Here is a 21154-nt window from a genome sequence, read left to right on the forward strand (position 1 = left end):
AAAGTGGATCCAGGACCTAGACATTGTACCAGAGACACTGTACCTACTAGAAAAAAAAAGTAGGCCCAACTCTCCATCATGTTAGCTTAGAAAATTCCTCAACAAGACCTCTAAACCACAAGAATTAAAATCAAGAATCAATAATTGGGATGGTATCAAACGAAAAATCTTCTTCACAACAAAGAACGTGAAGAGAAAGCCTACAGACTGGGAGAAAATCTTTGCCACCTGTACTTCAGATACAGAATTCACAGAGAATTAAGTTCCAGGATACAAAAAGAACTCAAAAAATTTAACACCAAAACCCCCAAATAACAGAATCAACAAATGGGCAAAAACACTGAACAGATACTTCACAGAAGAAGAAATATGAATAATCAACAAATATATTAAAAAATTCAGTATCTCTATCAATTAGAGAAATGCAAATTAAAGCTACACTGAGATTCTATCTCACTCCAGTCAGAATGGCAATTATCAAGAATACAAGTAACAATAAATATTGGTGAGGATGTGGGGGAAAGGTAAATTAGTACATTGCTGGTGGGACTACAAAGTGATAGAACCACTCTGGAAAGCAGTATGGAGATTCCTCAGAAAATTTGGAATGGAACCACCATTTGACCCAGTTATCTCATTCTCTTTATGTAGGAAAACAAAAACATCACAGGAAAGTATAATTCTATTGATATGAAATGTGCACATTATACATGCACAGTTCTTATAAATAAAGTCTCTGGGAGAATAAACACAAAATTTTTAAGAAAAGTTAACTCTGAATAATGCGATTTTTATTTACTTTTCTTTTTAGTTATATATGACATAGAATGTAATTTGACATATTATACATACATGGATTATAACTTCCCATTCTTGTGGTTGTAAATGATGTGGAGTTACACTGATGAAATCTTAGAGCAGCTTTGATTTGCATTTCTCTAATTGCTAAAGATGTTGAACATTTTTTATACATTTGTTGATCGATTGCATTTCTTCAGTGAAGTGTCCATTTTAAGTACATAATACACCATCATTAACTGCAGTCACAACATTGCACAATAGAATTCTGGAACTGATTCCTCCTAAATAAAATTTTTTACCCTCAGATAAACATTGTTCATTTCCTTTTTCCTCATTAGATGAGTTTTTTCTCCTCCAGATTCTTTCAAGATTTTCTCTTTGTTTTTGCTTTTTCTGCAGTTCTCTGTGAAGATTATTTGGTATTTTTCCTGTTCAGTGTTCTCTGAGTTTCCTAGATCGGTAGTTTGGTGTCTGTCATTAATTTTGTAAAATTCTCAGCCACTATTATTTCATACATTTCCCCTGTTCCTTTTACTCTTTCTTCTCCTTATGATACTGCCATTGTACCATGTGACATCTTTTGAACTTAAACCATAATTCTTGTATATTGTGTTCCACATTTCTCACTCTTTTTTTTCCTCTTTGTTTTTCAATTTGAGAAGATTCTAGTAACACATCTTCAAGTTCATGGATTTTTTTCCCTTGGCTTCATCCAGTCTACTTATGAACCTAGTCCATCCTGACTGCTATAACAGAATATCATAGACTGGTGACTGGGAAATCCTGAATCAAATTATCTGTAGTTTTGGTGCCTAGTAAGACTCCACTTCTTGGTTCAGATAAGGCTTTCTTCCAACTGCATCCTTATGTAGTGCAAGGGATGAGAGAGCTCTTGGGATCACTTTTATAAGGGTACTAATCTCACTCATGAGGGCTCTACTGTATTATATGCTCTGTTATTGCAGTTCTAAATGCATAAGACAGAAGTAAATCCATTAGAGAATGGATATTTTAGAGCATTGGGTTAATTCCTTCAGAGTACTTGGTTCAAAAGGACCACTCTAGACTCTTGCTCTTAGTCAAGCAAAGAAATGGCCTTACTCTTGAAAGTCTAAGAGGCATCAAAAAGCTATGAAATATGACTCAATGGGCCAATATCAGGAAAGAAAGGAATACCAAAGAGATGCAATTAACAATTAGACAGCTTTCCCTTGAACAGCAATTGCTGCATCCAATGCAAGGCTGAGAGAACAGAAGGTGCAGCTGAGAGAACAAGAAGTAAGCAGAGTTTTTAGCAGGTTTATAGGGCTAGAGACAAAAAAAAAAAAAACTCTGAGTTAGGAGTCTGACACGTTACGAAATACAGTAAACATTCTAGAAGGTTATTTGGGATTTCCAACATGCTACATTCTAGTAGTGTAACCAATCCTCACCCAGCCTGAAATGCATCTTTAATCAGCTCCATGATAGATTGGATGAAGACAATCTACCCCTATTCTTACTACCCACTGGAAGTAGAAACAAGTTGTTTCCAGAGAAAAATCTATAATCCTAATCAGTGTCATCCATCAGAAATTTAACCACATATAGAATTCCAAACAATATACATAATTTAAATTTTTCTAGAGTCACTTTAATAAGTGTAAAAAGAAGCAATTGGAATTTATTTTAGCACTATATCTTATTTAACCCAATAATCTAAAATATCACCATTTCAACATGCAATAAAGATTAAGAAATTATAAGTGAGATATCTTACATTCTTATTTTTTATGCTGACTTTGAAACCTGATGTGGATTTTTAACTTGTATGAAATCTCAATTGGGTGCTAAATTTTCATCAAAGATACTGGATCTGGTTTCTTTCCTCCTGAGATCTAGCCCTCCCAGGGCTGGACTGGGGAAGGGGAAGTGTCTGTGCTCATTCACATGGTCCTTGGTGAAATTCTGTTCCTCACCAGTTATTGGACTGAGGGTCCTGGGGCCTCGCTGGCTGTCAGCTGGAGACTGCTTTCATTTCCTTGCTGCTGGGGCCTCTCAAAAATATGGGTGCTTCTTTCCTCAGATCAAGGAGACAGAGGGCCAGAGAGCAAAGAGATGTAAATTATAGTCTTTCATAACTCATCTCTGAAGACATACATATCTCTTCACTTTTGCTATATTCTTTTTGTAGAAGAATGTCCCTAAATTAGGCCCCCATACAAAGGTACAGAGACATGAATACAGAAGCAGGAATCATTGGGAGCCATTGTGGAACTGCCTACCCACCACTCAAATGCCCATCAGTGGGTGATGGGACACAAATGGAGCATCAGTCAACAACAGAGAGGAATGCATGCATACATGTTAAACCATTAGGCTGATGAAAGAAGTCAGGCATAAATGATTCCATTCATCTTAAATTCTAGAAAGTACAAACTAATCTATAGTGAAATAAGCAGATCTGTGGTTGCCTGGTTCTTGTGATGAGGGAGGGATCCATGACAAAGAAGAAGCAGGAAACTCAAGAGAAGAAAAATATTTTGCAGTTTGGTTGTGGTAGATTTTACTAGATGTATATTTGCCCAAACTCATCAAATATTATGTTTTATGTGAATTGTGTTATACGTAAATTTTACCTCCATAAACCTGTTTTAAAAGAATATAATGTGGCAATATTTACATTAAATTCCAAAACACTGTAAACATAAGTAATGCACATATTTTAGGAAATATGTGTAATAAAACTACAAAGAGAAGAAGAAAGTGACAAACACAAAATTCAGGATCATGGTTATTTCTGAAGGAGAAACATACATAAGGATTCCATGTGTCAAAGTCAAATAAAATATAGGGATAAATTTCTAAGTATAAATGTTTTGTTTGGAAATAATATAAAAATTAGGATTGCAGTCTGGGTCATGCACACATAGACGAGGATAGCCTCAAGTGCATGACAAAGGAAGTCTAGGGTCTATCCAGAAAGAAGAAAACTATAAACGTGTTTTGAGAGGAAGCTTATGGGCACTTGAGGAATTTTGCAGAAGCTGGTAGGCCCCTATTGGCAAGTGGCTGCAGCTACTAAGCAAAACTAGTTTGAAAATCATAGCAGGGAGTTTCATCTTAAGTTATAGTGAAACTAGTCAAAGTCACAGCTAGTTGTTTCATGGGAATGGGCTTGTGGAGTAATTCTTGGAACTGGTGCTGGCAACCTGAATGTTTTCCCCAATGGTCTCTTGGATCTGTGGTTGGGCATGACTAATAACTGTATTTGTATAATCTATTTTTACATTTCCTTCTTTTAAGATCTTTCTCTGAAAGCATCACTGACCAACTGTCCTGTAGTTCAGTCTTGATTGTCCCTCAACGCTGGGAATGGACCTGTTCTGGTTGTTGGCCTGGTCCCATGGGGGGTTATAGGGGGCAATGTCAGGGACCCAGGCCACATATAAGGAACAAAGGGGCTAGAAGGAAACGTCCCTGCTCACCCTTAGAGAAAGTGTAGACTTGTACAAACTTTGTGGAGGCCAATTGAGGAAATTTTCAAAGGCCTAGAAAATTAAAACAAAAAACAACTTTGATCCAGCAATTCCACTTCACCAATTTCCCCTAAGGAAATCAGACATAAGTGAACAAAGATGGACCACAGAGCCATTTATCATTATATTGCAAACAACAGGGAAAACTGAGTTACTACATATTGGATAATAGGAAGTATGTTAAATGAATTGTGACATATTCATTAAATTGAACATTGAAATACTGTATAGGCATTAAATAAGAATATAGCTGAATATTATCATAAAAATATTTTTTATTAAGTTAAAAGCAAGTTTCAAAATAATTTGAAATCATTCTGGGGGGAAAAGTGTGTTTAACAAAGACCAAAGTCTAGAATTTATACCAAAGTCAAGCAAGAGTTGTCTTTGGATAGAAAAAAATACAAACTATTTTCAATTCAATTGTACTTCTAATATATCTAGAGTCAATTTTTGCTTAAGAAAAAATAATAAAATGCTTTCTGCTTGCTGCTTTTGCCTAGCTATCTCTGCTTACAAACCACAGTGATTATTATGGGCCAGACACCCTTCCAGACACTTCTGAACATTATCTTATTTAACCCTCACAGCTGCTCACTGATGTACATGGGTCTCAATTTACAGGTATTAGCCTGACCATATTTATTGTTGAGACTGGTGCAGGGGAGGACATCAGGTTACACAGAGAGGCCCTGTCTTCACCACCAATTGATAAACTTATTCTGAGCAGAGTCTATATGTTCTAGTCGCTTATATATATCTAGTCACCTATCTCCCTCTACAGGTCTTACATGTGGTAGAGGATACTCCCAGTTCCCACTTCAAGTAACGCTCAAGTTGACCTCTGAAAGGCTTTCCCTAGGAGGAATCTTCCCAGAGCCCCATGCATGTCCTTGTTCCTCAGGCTGTAGATAAAAGGGTTCATCATGGGGGTCACCACAGCATACATCACTGTGGCTACTGAATCCTTCATGGAGTAGGTCTGCAGGGGCTGCAGATACACCATGCCAAGTGTCCCATAGAAGAGGGAGACCACAGCCAAATGGGAGGCACAGGTGGAGAAGGTTTTGTACTTCCCAGTGGCTGAGGGTATTCTGAGGATGGCTCTGACAATGCGGACATACGACATGATCATGAACCCTAGCGGGGTGAGGAAGATGAAGCAGCCTGTGGAGATCAGCACCATGTGGTTGATCTGGGTGTTGGAACACGCGAGTCTCAGCAGGACGTACATCTCACAGAAGATGTAATGGATCTTGCGGGATCCACAGAAGGTCACTCTGGTCATGAGAAGAGTGTGAATGAGGCCATAGAGGATAGATAGGGCCCAACACAAGATGAGCAGCAGGATACAGAGCTGAGGGCTCATGGCTGTGACATAGTGGAGGGGGTGGCAGATGGCCACATAGCGGTCATATGCCATCACGGCCAGGATGAGGTTGTCCAGGGCCACCAGGGAGACCAGGAAGTAGAGCTGTGTCAGACACCCTGGGTAGGAGATGGCTTTGTTCTGGGACTGAAGATTCACCAGCATCTTGGGGATTGTGTTGGTGACAAAGAAGAGGTCAGTGAGGGAGAGGTTGGCCAGGAAGAAGTACATGGGAGTGTGCAGGCGGGAGTCAGAGCCAATGGCCAGGATGATGAGCACATTTCCCACCACAGCCACCAGGTACATGGACAGAAACATCCAGAACAGGGATCTGCTGTTGCTCAGGAATCTCTGAGAGCCCCATGAGTAGGAACTCACTCTGATTGCCTCCAACCATTCTCCCAACTCTCTGCAACAGGAACATCAAGAAATGCTTACCAAATGCTCTCAGATGGATACGGACACAAACATAAACAAAATCCACTGATTCCTCAGCAGTAAAAATTTTGCTATAATTTTAGGTTATCAACAAAGTAATAATAGGCACAAAAACGTAACTTAGAAAATCTTTATGGGACAATCATTCTAGCAACTTCTAATCTATCATATTCGATGTTATAGAAATGATATCTATTTCTTATTTTAATTCTTGTCCTACTATATAATAATTTAATGTGTTTAAAAATTAGTATGTTAAGATATTAAATAGGTATTAAAGTTATATTTGAAAACAGGTGCATGCAGTATAAGAAATGGATATTGTACAAATGGACAAAGGGGAAAGATGAAAAAGTATAGGAAAAGAAGAGGAAATATTATCATTATTTGCTGATGTGATGATCTCTCTGAGAAAGTTAAGACTATCAACTGAAATTTTATTAGAAATTTAAAAAGGACATCAGAAAAGTAGCCAATCACAAAACAAATAGACTCAAACTAATGTTGTTCCAGGAAGCCCTGTACCACAGTGACCGTGCCAGCAGAATTATGGAATTCCAGTCCCAGCACTGTCACTGACCAGCTGTGGCCCCTGAGGCAGGTTGCTTGAGCCCTTTAAGATTCACTCAGTTTCTTCAACCCAGCCAAGGTGTCTATCAACAAGTGAATCAGAAAACATGGCATATTCACACAATTGAGTTTTGTTCAGCCATGAAGCAGAACAAACTTGTCATTTGTAGGAAAGCAGATGGAACTGGGGAGCATTATGTTAAGAAAAATAAGCCAGACTCAGAAAGACAGGGGTCATATGTTTTCTCTCATATGTGGAAGCTAAAGAGAAAAGGTGGTAGGGGAATGGGAGTCCCATGAGAATAGAAGAAGACCAACAAGACAGTATGCGGGGTCAGGGGAAGGGAGGATAGGAGAGCAAGGGGAGGCTAATACCTGTAAATTGAGACCCATGTACACTGATCAAATTATGGTACATGCACATGTGAGTATGCCACCATGAAATCCCTTATTCAGTATAATTAATATGCAACAATAAAAAAGAAAAAGAAAAAAAGACTTAATTCCTTCAAGTGCAAGATGTAGCAAAAAAGTATTGTAGCAAGGTTGAAATTAAATAACAAAAGAGTTGGCATGTTGCGAGCACTCAATAAATATGCCTATTAAATGTGTGTATATTTTATATGTATATTTGATATATATGATTTATATACATATATATGTAAGCAATAGTCAGGTTATAATACTATCCTCCACATTATCACAGCTAAAATATTATGATTAAGCAGTACCTCCAAATTCTCCAGAAAGACCTAAAATAAAATTTTAAATATTGAATAGTTTCTAGAGAGATTCTAGAAACTTGTACTGAATGGTTTATAGAGGTCTAAGATTCTAGAGAAAAGGACGAAATGTATTCACATTTAAAAATTCATATTCGTTTGAATTAATCTAAAACTTCATCTATTTGAAGTCAAATCATAACAGGATTTTTGGAAAACAAAATTCAGTTTCATCTAGAAATACACATGAAAATAATCTAGGAAAATGTTGAAAAAGGGTAACAAGGAGGCACACCTGTGGTGGTTCTAGATTGAGTGGATCAATAGAGCTAGACAAACTTCAGAAACAGAGTCAAGGACATGAGAAATGTGGAAGACTGCAAAATACTACTTTAAATCTGCAGGTAAAGTTTACATTATTCAATAAATGGCATTGGAACCACTGAACGTTTATGTAGGGCAAAACATTTGGTCAATATTTCATGTCTTACCAAAAAAATTTAAAATGTATTAAAGATTAAAACAGTTTATCATGATCTTTTTTTCTTTTGGAAACTAATATAGGTAAAATGTAAATTCTAAAAGTTAAAAAAAAGAAAATATATAAAGTACTTTAATTCCACCATGTGGCAATAGATAGGAACTTTTTATATTTTAATGCCTTTTTATTGAGAAGAGCAAAAAGGAAAGAAACCAGCAAAAAGGAAAGAAACAGTAGCACACTTCTGTAATAGCAGTGACTCAGGAGTCTGAGGCAGGAGGATTGCAAGTTCAAAGCCAGCCTCAGCAACTTAGACGCTCAGCATCTCAGCAAGATGAAAAGGGCTGGGAATGTAGCTTGGGTCGAATCCCCAGAACGAACACAAGAAAGAAGCCAGTCTTAGGAAGTCTTAAGCAAAGCCATGTGCAGAGGCCCTAAGGTAAGAAAGGGCTCCTTGTGTTAAGGAACCCAATGTGGGCTAGTGTGACTGGAATGACAAGGAGTGCAGTGAGAGATGAGGCTGTGAGGTCAAGTGAGGCCAGGTCACAGCCTTAAAATTTTTATTCTAAGTTCAATAAAGAGTCTTAAAAGACTTCAAGGAGAAGGAGCTATGTATATTTAGCAATAGTCCTTCTATTTGTATTTTACCAGTAGAAGTTTAATACTCAAGAACAGCTGCTGTAATTTTAAACATATGCTTTTTTCACGTGCCTATCACAGTTAATAGCTTCCCAATATTAAACCTTACTTGCCTTCCTGGTATAAACTACTAAAATCAAGTTGTTAATATTTTAGGTAGGCTTTTACACTTATATTTGTAAGTAAGATTGGTCCACAACCTCTTAGTATGCATGGTTGCTTTTTATTATGATGTCTGCAATAGCTTTCACAGTAAAATTCTATGACTTTTTGTCAATTTCTATTATTTGAAATATGTTGAAATTTCTTCAGTATCTTAAGATGTATATTTTGGAGATATTCCACAGATTTTTTTTTTACAAATAAAAATTGCTTTTTTGCCATACTGTGATCCTTTGATTATAAACAAAAGATATTGTCATTTTGGAAAATTCAAGCAACACAGAAAAAAGTAAAGAAAGTAAAAATCACTCCAAATTCTGTTAACTTGGTAAATAGTTTTTCAGATTTTTTTAATTAAGTCATTTTCATCCACTTAGCAGTGTGCCACAGAATATTCTCTAAGGCAGTATTGCCATTCACTTTTGATGGCTGCTTACTATTCTACTATATATATATATATATATATATATATATATATATATATATATATATTTGTAGTTGGACACAATGCCTTTATCTTATTTATTGTTTTATGTGGTGCTGTGGATTGAACCCAGGGCTTCAAACGTGCTAGGCAAACGCTCTATCACTGAGCCACTTTATCATATATTTTTAATCAGTATTCTGATGATATAGTTAGATCATTTCTTATTTTTCCTATTACAGAGGCTACATCAGTGAGTACCTCTGTGCATATGTTTTATATTTCTATACATAATCAAAGGGTGGCTCACTTTTCATTTTCATATGTATTATCAGAGTCCTTCAGGAAAATCGTTTTAACTTGTACTTCTCAAATGAATGAAATGGGAAATGTGAGGCTCTTTCTTCCTTGCCAATTTGATCAGCAAAATGTCTTCATTTGCATAGCTTTCTTTATTGGTAAGTCAACATAAATACAATGGAGTTTTTAAATGAACTCATTTGAGATGACAGATATATTGATTTGCTTCACCAAAGTAGTCATGTTACTATCCAAAGGGATTCTATGGCACCATGTTGTAAACAACTATACATTAAAATTTATTATTAAAAAAAGATAGATGCAAAATTTTGCCATAAAATAATACTGCAAGGAAATATAAAAATAAACTATTAGGAGCTAAATCCCAATTATTGGGCAGGCACCTTTCGAAGAAGCCTATAGAGTAGTCATATGCAACACTTGACAATTATGGGAGATACTTGAGATCCATCAATTTCCTGCTTTTATGCAAAAAGTAATGAGAGTATTGGGCACCAAAGCAAATGTCAGACTGCTTATTCTTAGCCCTCCAGTTTTTAGAAAGTTTAATCTTATTTCTTGAAGATCAAGAAATATACTAAAAATCCACTTACACACACACAGAGTTATCCTTGAAAATTATTTTCTCTAGCATCAATTATTGAGCATTTTTCCACACAAAGAAAGAAAGGAGAAAAATGTACACTCAGCATTATCCTTCTGCAACTTTGGAAACAAATAGAAAAAGATATGTTTTTGATCAAGCATATTCTAGTTCCAGAGCTTTATCATAATACAACCAGATAAAATGTAAGACATGTATGTATTTAATGATTATTAGAGCCTTGTGAATAATAGTGAATATGTAGAAATAGCATAAACATTTAACATAACTGATCGGGTTAAAAAGATTATGAACGTCCAATTCATAGAGTCAGAAACTAATGGCTGTCAGCAGCTAGGGGTAGGGGAGGGGAGTTTTGCTGTGGGAGGAGAGTTTCTTTGGAGAATGATGAAAATTCTCAAAAATGAGATTCTGGATGATAGTTGCAAAATTATATGATATAGTAAGATCTTTGAAATGTAGCCTTTACCTGAGTGAATTCTATGTTATTACTTAAATCTGTATAGGACTGTTTTAGCATTACATAATCAAATAAGTCAATGGAACACTCTGGAACTATCATAAATGATGATGTTAATTTTCTCACTTGTGTGTATGGAAAGGTGTTCACAATAACTGTTATGTTAAAACTCCAGGTTACTATTACACACACACACACACACACACACACACGCACACACACACACACACACGCACACACACACACACTAGAAAACATGCAGCTTGCCCTTGTGTGTTGCTGATGATACCTGCCCTGCGTGTCACTGAGAAGATGGAAGCAAGACACACAAGGTGCTCATCATCCATGCTGCACCTGATGTGCTTTGCAAATAACCAATCTGTCACATATCTCTGCCTTCAAAGCTAAGCTCTCCTTTTCCTCCAAGAGACCCCAAGTTAGTGGCAGATGGCCAAGGACCCAGGATGCCTCACCCACAGTGCATTCTCTGCCTCTGGGGTCGGGCACTGCCTAGGCTGGCAATGCCTTGCATTTTTCTAGAGTGCATAAAATGCCTTGTCTGCATCCTGAGCATCAGCTGTTCCTGCACTTTCTCCACTCTGCTCTTGCATTGTCTCTGGGGTAAGACCCATCACAGCTCCTGCTCAGGCATCCCTCTCGCCCCAGGTTCACCACTCCAGTTTCTGCACAATCTCTTGGTCTTTGTGTTCTTTTAGGATTGCCCAGTCCACATTGTGCTTAAGCGTTGTTTTCTATAACACTGAGAGCAGAAACAGCATCATTCTCATGACTATTTCCTCAGGCCCGCATACAGGGACAGGGCAGTGTCAGGACCCATGAATCAGGGCTGCACTGGGCTGGATACAACACTAAGCATTGCATGCATTTGAGATGAACAAATGGGGAAGAGTCAAGAGCCCAAGAGCCTAAATTGATTAGTGACCAAACAGATAAAAATGCAGCCAAAGTGTCAGGAAAGTGTGCCACCTGCTCTGCAAATTCCATCTGGAATGTCATTTATCTGAAGTAATAAAATAAACAAATGCAGATGTGGGGACTGTGAGTTACCACTGATACTGAAGTAATTTGGAGCTCCAGGTTGGGAGATGGGATGGGGACAGGCCCAGCATTTAACAAATAAATGGATTTATTACTTCAGTTTACTGAGTTGAATTCCTAGATACCCAGTGTCAGGGGAAGGAGATTCTGAGTCAGAACTTTCTGTCCCAACTCTAGCTTAACATATGTAACTGCTTTTAGAGCAAACCACTACCCTTTCCCAATCACATGGCTGGATAAGGTGTTACGTGTTCACATATATTAAGATCTTACCTTGATAGAAACACTATCTTCTCCGTCTTTTGCCTGCCCAGTCCACCACACAGCTGGTCTGATGCCTGGAGTTCTGGGCCTGCAGAACCACCCCCAACAGGAGGACGGCAGGAAGCAGGAGGGTGGGGGAAAGGCAGGGGATGCCCAGAGTATCCACAGCTCTGCCTCCTAGACTGCAAAGCAAGACAAGCACCCCTTGTGCTTTAATGGGCATCAGAATTGCCTGCAATGTTGAATTTTTTACCTTTATTTTGTTTATTTATTTTTTTATGTGGTATTGAGGAATGAACCCAGTGCCTGACACATGTTAGGAGAGTGCTCTGCCACTGAGCCCCAGCCCCAGCCCCACCTGCAATGTTGATTTTAAAAAGCATGTTCACGGTAGGTGCAGTGGTACCTGCCTGCATCCCAGCTACGCAGGAGGCTGAAGTGGGAGGATCACAAGTTAACAGCCAGCCAGCCTGGGCAACATAGCAAGACCCCATCTCAAAAAAGAAAAAAAATGTCAGTAGGTCCCCTTCTGAATTATGATCAATTCATCTCAAAACCAAGTTCTTTTAACCAAGCACCTCGTACTTCTGATCCTACACTGTGGGAAACATGCTCTGAGTTTTTGAGAGTCAGTTGGTCTGAACACTGGGGTGGTCAGATGGCATGGGATACACAAATCCCTCTCCTGTGGGATAAGAAGAGAGGGGAGACAATGTGGGAGTGATACAAAAAAGGGCTCCAAGCTTGGTGTCCAAAGTGTGTCTGGACTTTGTACCTTCTTCATGGTTCCCTAGCTGTGTAATCTTGAGGGGTTCCACAACCTCTCTGAGCTGCCTTCTTGCACCCATAATGCTTTCTTATGGGTTTGAGAACCACAAGCAACAGGGTGTGTGACTGCACTATGGAAACTGTAGAGTGTTAGGATGATCAGAGAGATCGTTATATTGCCTTTGAATACAAGGGTTCAGATTATAAGGAGATGTTTTGAAGTATGCAAGGATGTTTGTGAAAGATTGGAGACAAGGAAAGATAAAAAGTGGAAGAGAGAGAGGGGACACCTGAGACCTGCAGCCTTACCTGTGGCACCGCGCTGCTCTCAGACTCCCCTGGCTCTGCTGCCTCCACCTTCCTCCTCCATCCAGTGAAGGTCGCAGTCAGGACATAGGGAACCTGAAGCAGGGCTGGGGGACTCAGGGCTTCCTGGGTTAAAGGTGAAAAGCCGGGACACTGGCACCTGGACCTTTGGTCCCCATACAGAAGGAGACAGAAGACAGACTGTAGGTGCCCCCACAGGGTCGGGGACCTGAGAGCTGAGGCTTGAGCCCCAGTTCAGGAAGGAAAGGGCTGAGTCAGGACTGTGCCAGGCCTATTTATCAGTTTTGGGGAGGCCTCGGGGAAGCAATCCCAAGACAGCTTCTTCAGATGAACGTAATTGACCCAATGTTAATTTCTATGAGCCAGAGCCTTGGGAAATGAACCTTGTTTACAAGAGAGAATCGCCAGATTCTCTCTCCTCCTCTCCATCTGTCACCTGCCTTTTCCCTTTTTCTGGTGGTAGGATGAGCTTGAGTCTCCCAAACCACAGAGCCCTCAGCCCACCCTCTCTCTGCCCTAACCACTGTCTCAGAGCTGAGAGGATTCTAGGTTCAAACCATCCACCCCATACCCCCTCCATAGAGGAGCTGGCCTCAGCATTCCTGTCCAGGCAACGCCTGCCACCTCTCCTTTCTAACTCCTCTTTGATGGGATCTCAAGCAAAGAGCCTCCTATCTCATGCGTGGTAGCTGTCAAGCAATGTCTCAGTTGGGAATCCTTCATGCTGCAGGGGAGGACAAATGTTCTAGGTCCACTAGTAGATGGGCCATGATTATTGTTAAACATCTGGGCTTCTCCCACTTTTCAGTGCTAGCAGTAACAAACCTTCTGCTGGCCACATTATGAGATGGGCAGATTGTCATTGGTGCCACACCCAGACATCCCACAGAGTTGTTTGCATACAGTAGTCACCCCTCATCCATGGGGGATATGTTGCAAGACCTCCAGTGAGTGCCTGAAACTGCAGGTAGATCCAAACCCTGTGTATGCTATGCTTTTTCCTCTGCATGCATACTTATGAAAAGTCTAATTTATAAGTCAAGCACAGCAAGAGAGTAACAATACCTAGCAATAGAACAATTATAACAATACTGTATAAAAGTTATACAAATTTAAAAATATATTATTATTTAAAACATATGAATTGCTTATTTCTAGAATTTTCAACTTAATATTTTTGGATCCTAGTTGACTATTGCTGACAAATTACAGAAGGCAAAACCATGGATAAGTGGATACCTCAGCACTTGGCCTCCCTCCTGCTCCTGAGGTTCTTGGATTTGGTCTTCACCACAAGCACTCCCCCTTCTGGGGGTAGCCCTAACTCCAAACCCCTCTCAACAAAACAACCTCAGTCCTACTCATGCCTGAGAGTCTGTCTTCCCACCCTCTTCCCTCCTCCTGATTTATTTGTGTATTGTTTGTTGACGAGAGGCATTGGCCTAAACACTGGAGATAACGCCATGAAGAAGGTGGACACAGCGCCTCCCCTGAGAGCTTGCAGACCAGGATGAGAGGGGCCTTCTAAAAGCAAACAGATGAGGAAATAAAATACCTGCAAACTGATGAGGGCCCCAAGGAAACAGTAACCTGAGAGAGAGAGCAGTGGGGGAGAGGAGCTGGCAAGTTCTTATGTTAGTGAGTCAGAAAGACTGAGAGGGGCTAGGGGGCGGCTCAATGGTAGAACACACTGCTTAGCATGCCAGAAGCCCGGGCACCAAACTAACAAGCAAAAAGGTCTCTGAGAAGGAGACATTTAATCCAGGAGAAGATCCTTCTAGGGAGGGGAAATAACATTTGTGAAGTTGCTCAAGTGGGAAATGAACCCTGTGTGTGGAGGACTGGTGGGAAGGCAGCCCTGGGTTTTGTAAGCAAAGCTGTGAGTGATGAAAAAGGTAAGTGGGCAAGGAGGGACAGATTAAGCCAGGGGAGTCGCTCTGTTTTTATTCTGATTACCATGAGAAGTCACTGAAGTATTGTAACCCAGGAAGTGGACGGTGTATTCAGAGATCAGGCAAATCCTAAAAATTTTGGCAGGAAACTTCATCAGAAGCAGTGAATGTTGATTTTCCTCTGCTCTGTAGTAAAGCTTTTCTGGTGGGTATTCTTCAGCTCTTGTTTTTTTAATTTATTCTAATTAGTTATACATGACAGCAGAATGCACTTCGGTTGATGTTGTACAAACGGAGCACAGCTTTTCATTTCTCTGGTTGTACATGATGTAGAGTCACACCAATGTGCTGTCATACATGTACCTAGGGTAATGATGTTCATCTCATTCCACAATCTTTCCTACCCCCATTCCACCTGCCCTTCCTGCCCTCCCCTTGGCCCAATCAAAGTTCCTCCATTCTCCCCACCCCACCCTCCATTATAGATCAGCATCCACTTATCAGAGAGAACATTCAGCCTTTGGTTTGGGGGGATTGGCTTACTTTGCTTAGCAGGATATTCTCCAACTCCATCCATTTATCGGCAAATGACATAATTTTATTCTCTTTAAATGTTTTCAGCTACTCTTTGCATTTAGTGTTCTTTGCCTTCTTTTATCTTTTGTTACTAATCAACATTTTTATTATTATTTTTCCTTCAATAAGAGAAAATTAAATGATAGAATATCACTATTAGGCTATCCCCAGTGAATGAATGGACCCAGGCAATGGGCATTAGTACTGTAAAAAAAATAGAATGAGGTATATCTTAAGACAGTGATGTGAAAATTTTTTCCATGATGAAGTTTCAAATAAAAAAATACAAGTTTATGTTATCCTATTTGTAAAATTGATATATGTGCACTTGAATATTATTAGAAAACCTGCAAGTGTATGTATTGAACCACCAATTTTATAATTTAAAAAACTAAGATATTGAAATCCTGCTATGTATATAGTTTGACACTATCATTTATACTCCTTGGGATAGATAACCTAACAAATCATCCAAAATGGAATTAGCTTATAAGTGAAGATGTCCATCACAGAATTATTTGTAATTTTTCTTAAGGGAAAAGGCCAAATGCTCACCAACAGGGCAATGCTTCAGCCTCCTGGTGATACCTATAACAGGTGAGGTGTAATGTAGCATGTTTGGGCATAGGAAATTCCTTATGAAGACATTGACAAGGAACAAAACTTTCTTCATGGACAGAAAAATATTTAAACCAAATATACCAATATGTTGATCTCTATTATTGGGATCAGACATGATTTTTATTTATGTCTGTTTCCCACTGAACTAAGATCTGAGATTTCTCCTGGGCAAGACCCTTTCATTCCTTCCATGTCCCCAGGGCTCAGCCTAGGATTTGGGACCCCACAGACATTAGTGTATCTATTGAGAGGTTCATTGGTTAAGATTCTAAGAAGGGTTCACTCCCTTATGCTGCTCAGCTCAGAGGTTAATCACAAAGAGACTACACACAGAATCCAAGGAATTGTGCTCAATAAATATATTTGGGTTCTGGAGAGTTTTGTATGGTGTCTGAGAAGAGGCCCTAAAGCCCCTCAGAGCAGCATGTCATTGGATAGAGCTGACATGCGCTCCTCCCCAAACATACTTTCCAGACACCAGGACTCTCTCTAAAAGCTAGACAGAGAAACAAAAGAGCCAACATAAATTACAAAATAAAAAATATATTTGACAAATACATTTGAGGAATATGCCCAATGCTTCTGTGGACACTTGAAAAAGAAAGTCAGGGAAATAGTATAGTTCTTGACCTCAACAAGCATTGAAGCAATTGCTTTTTTTTTTTTTTTTTAAAGAGAGAGTGAGAGAGGAGAGAGAGAGAGAGAATTTTTAATATTTATTTTTTAGTTCTCGGTGGACACAACATCTTTGTTGGTATGTGGTGCTGAGGATCGAACCCGGGTCGCACGCATGCCAGGCGAGCGCGATACCGCTTGAGCCACATCCCCAGCCCTGAAGCAATTTCTTTTAATCCAGAAACTTTTACTGACACCCAACAGGGTTTATCCCTGCCCTGTGTGCTGGAAGCACAAAGCTTTAATCAGATATGGTGGAAACTTAGTTTCCAGGTCTAGTGGGACTGGGATATAAACTTGAGCAAAGGGGAAATAATAAGATGTCTCAGGACCAGACTCCATCGAATCATCCAGGGAAAGAAGAAATGAGGCTGAGACATTGTATTAGGAACATCCCATCACCGTCAGTCATCCGCCTACCTCCGTGCTCCTATCTGTTTCCTCCCTAATGAGGCTCCAGGGAAGTTCTGCTTCCTCCAGGTTCCTTGACTCAGATGCTGAATAATCCCTAGGGAAGGTCTATGCAACCCAGTAAAACCCACTTAGTGAGTAAAACTTTGGATTATTTTCAAGGTCTCTTGGAGAACCTGCTCCTGGAGTCCCTCAACAGCAAAGCACTATTACTCTATGTTTTTTCTCAATGACACACATGGGTCTCCATGAGAAGAGTAAATTTGAGGGTGGGGAGATGGTGGGTAGCTGCTTTTTGTTTTCTCAGGTGCAGAGTAGAATAAATCCTTTATTCATGGCACATCATGCATTCTTATAAGACATCTCTGGTTTTATTGACTTTTATTTGCTCAGATCTTCATTCCCTTTCCATCCCTCCACATATGGCAGCCGCTTTAATATATGCATGGATCCTTGAAGAAAATATATCACCATGCATTTGTGTGTTTTATGTAGATAAATAGTATTATGCTATAGATTTTTTTTACTTTTTTAATGAATACTAATTTTAATTATCCATTTCCTTACTGTGTGATTCTTCTCCTTGTTTCTTATCTCTTTCTAATCCACTTTTTACACACAGAGTCATTTTCTTAAAGTTTAAATTGAACTTCTCACTTCACTGCTTAAATCATGACTTCACAATTAACATCGCACTTAGGCAAAACATGAAAACAGCCTCTGAGACTTTACCTGGTCTTGCTCCTACACATATCTACTATCTCAACCATTATCATTCTCTTTTCGTTGTTCCCAATACTTCAGCCATATTGGCTTTATTTCAGTCCTCTGGATTCACAAATTCTTTCTTGTCTTGGGGGTTTTGATTTTACTTATCCCCTTGCCAGGAAGCTCCTTCCTCAACACTAAATGGCTTTCTGTTTCTCAGCCTTTGAGCTTCAGCTCAAATATGTATATAAATACAATCATTTTGGAACAACTTCAGCAATATTAGTCATCTTGGGTCAGGTTCCCTAGAAGCAGAGCAACTCATGGAAATGGAGAAAGTGGGCATCAATAAGCACTTCAGGAGAAGATGGAGATAAGCAGGATGCAGGCTCAGTACAGGGCCTCTAGAACATGAATTGTTCCTGTAGTGTCAGTTCTACCCAGAGTTAAGAAGCCAGCCTTGGACACCTGTGTCAGTCAGTCAGTACTAGATGCCTGCCTTCTACCTCCATAGCAGTGGAAGCTGGGAAAGTTGTATAACCTCTCTGACCAAAAGGAGAAATTATGAGCCATTAGTAGCCAACAATCACAACAGCTGGGGTGGGGGAAGTGGAGATGGGTGAACCAGCCAGTGGAAGGCACCAACAGCATCCATTAGTAAGAGAGGTGAGGTGCATATGGTCTTCCTCCAGACAATCTATTTTTAGCTATGCACACTGGAAAACCTACATTCATGTGCCTGAAGAAAAATGTATAAGAATTTCAGCTTGTTGAAAATGGTGAAAAACTAGAAATTACAAATTAAGACTTTCTTCTTCTCTAATGAATTTATTTAGTGCCATGAATTTTCCTCTCATCACCATTTTAGTTATGTCCCACAAATTTTGGTTATGTTGTCTTTTCCTTTTAATTCAGTTCAATGCGGTTTTATTACACTTGTAACTTCTTTATGGATTAATTAGGAGTGTGATATTTGGCTTTCAAGTGCCTGGAAATTTTCCTCTTATCTTTGTGTTATTGGTTTCTAGTTGGATTTCATTGTGTTCAGAGAGGTGTTCTATATGATTTCAATTATGTTAAATTTGTTGAGGCTTGTTTTATACCCAGGATATGGTCTATATTGGTGTATGTTCTGTGGCACTTGAGAGTAATGCTTGTTCTGCTATTTTCAAAAGGAGTAGTCAATAAATTCAAATATATCCTGTTGCTCATTGTTGACTAGTAGTTCAATCAATTGTTGAAAGGGGGATCTCGAATTCTCAAACTACAATTGTGAATTTGTCTGTGTATCTTTTCAGTACTGTCAGTTTTTTCCCCACATATTTTGCTTCTCAGTTGAATATGGACACATTTCAGATTGCTATGTCTCTTTAATGGATTGACTTTTTTATTATTATGAAATATCCCTCTCTGTCTCTGGTAATTTTCTTTGTTCTAAAAAACTACCTTATATGAAATCGATATATCCACTTCTCTTTCTTTTCATTGACATTTGCATGTCTTTTTCAATCTTATTACTTTACACCTGCCTAAGATGTTACATTTTAATATTTGAAGAGAGCTTCTTGTGGACAGCATACACATGATGTTCATTTCAAACCTCCTCTGTCAATCTTTGTCATTTAATTTGTGTATTTACAACATTTATATTTAACATAGTTAAATTCCATTGTTAGAATGTCCAGACTTAACATTTGCCAATTTATTTTCTGTTTGTATTTGTCTTCTCTGTTTTTCTTTTCTGATTTCTTTTTCTTATCTTCTTGTGAGTTACTCAAATGTTTGATTTATCTTTAGTGGTTTTGAGTATACCATTTTGTATAGCTTAAGTGGTTTCTTCGGGCATTTATATTATATAAAAACTTATCACATTCTAATGTTTTCATCATTTTAGCAGTTCAAACAAAATATATAAACATTGCCTCCCTTTAAGGAATTCATTAAAATAGAAAATGTGATTACCCTCTGACCATTTTTTCTTTCTCAGGAAGTAGACCTACAGGAAAAGATAGACATTACGTGTTACTTTTCTAGCCAGGATAGTTGATATTGATTTTCACGAAGATTTGTGGTTGCTACTATACAATTAGGACAGAAAGTAATATGTCTTAAACTTGGGACATTCACTTGGATATCTCTTAGTACTTTCATGAATAGTAATAAATATGAGAAACTTTAGTATTATAATACAAAAAGAACAGGATAACTAAGAACTCACACCTATATGGATGAAGACCAAAGACATTATACCAGATTTGCCAAAGTGACAGCCTAGGTAAGGGAAATTTAGAGTGGGTTATGAAGAGTGGAGACAACCTTCAATTGTATCCTTGAAACAACTATAGTATTGGAGACTGTATCTTCTTTCACTATATTTCTACTCAAATCTTTCCAACTCATAACTGGTCAACACCTTGAAGGGAATTTTTAATTATGGATGTATTCCCACCCTATTTGGAAAGGACTGAGGCTAAATTCATTTTAACAACAACAATAACAAATAGAGGCCCCATATCATGGGGTGAAATCTGGATAAAATGGAAAACTACAAATGGATGTGAATGACAGAAGACATGGATTGTATTGACAGAAGACATTAGATTGCAACCTTGTACTTCTCCCCAGACTGTCTCCTTCTTTCTGAAAGCATTGCTTGACCCCTGAACCATGGCACTACCACTGATTGCCTCACCCCTATTGGTTGGAACAGAGGTTGCCCTCTGAGTTGCTGAGATTACAGGCATATGCCACTGCACCCAGCTTCAACAGGCCCCTTAATACAGTCAAGAGACTCAGTAAGCAAGACAGGTAAGACTGCCACCCGCAAAACACAACATACAGTTTTATAGTATACTTTTTTTTTAAGTAGAAGGAGTACACTGTAAAAATAAATGAGAAAATTATTATATAGTAAATATATTAAAGGTATCCTAGTCTTTCATTGTCACTATTAAGTATGCTATGCTCTTATACAGTTGACAGTGCACTAGGAACGCACTGTGCTCTGGTGTTAGGACACAAGGACTCTAGGTAATGAGGATTTTTCAGCTCCATTATAATCTTATGGGGCCAATGTCATGCACACAGTCTGTTATTGACTGAAATATCATTCTGTGGTACATAACTATAAAATAAATGAGTAAATAAGCAACTCATAGAAGATGAACTTTAAAGTACAAATCCAAATCTTGATTTCCCACAATATCAAACTCACAGAGGGAAATAAGGGAGGGGAACATTGAGAAGGTCCATGAGGGACTCAGTAATGAGACTCCTGAGGTAGAAACTTCTGGAGGGCACTCCACGGAGGGTATAGAGGAACACCTTCAGTTTCCCTGCAGAAG

At 38.8% G+C, this 21154-nt stretch overlaps 1 pseudogene; it reads right to left on the bottom strand.

The window, feature by feature from the left end:
• Positions 1 to 5151: 5151 nt before the first annotated feature.
• Positions 5152 to 6085, bottom strand: LOC144255957 (olfactory receptor 1D2-like; annotated as a pseudogene).
• Between the last annotated feature and the right edge of the window lie 15069 nt (positions 6086 to 21154).

The sequence above is a fragment of the Urocitellus parryii genome, chromosome 7, assembly GCF_045843805.1.
Source record: "Urocitellus parryii isolate mUroPar1 chromosome 7, mUroPar1.hap1, whole genome shotgun sequence".
NCBI lineage: Eukaryota > Metazoa > Chordata > Mammalia > Rodentia > Sciuridae > Urocitellus > Urocitellus parryii.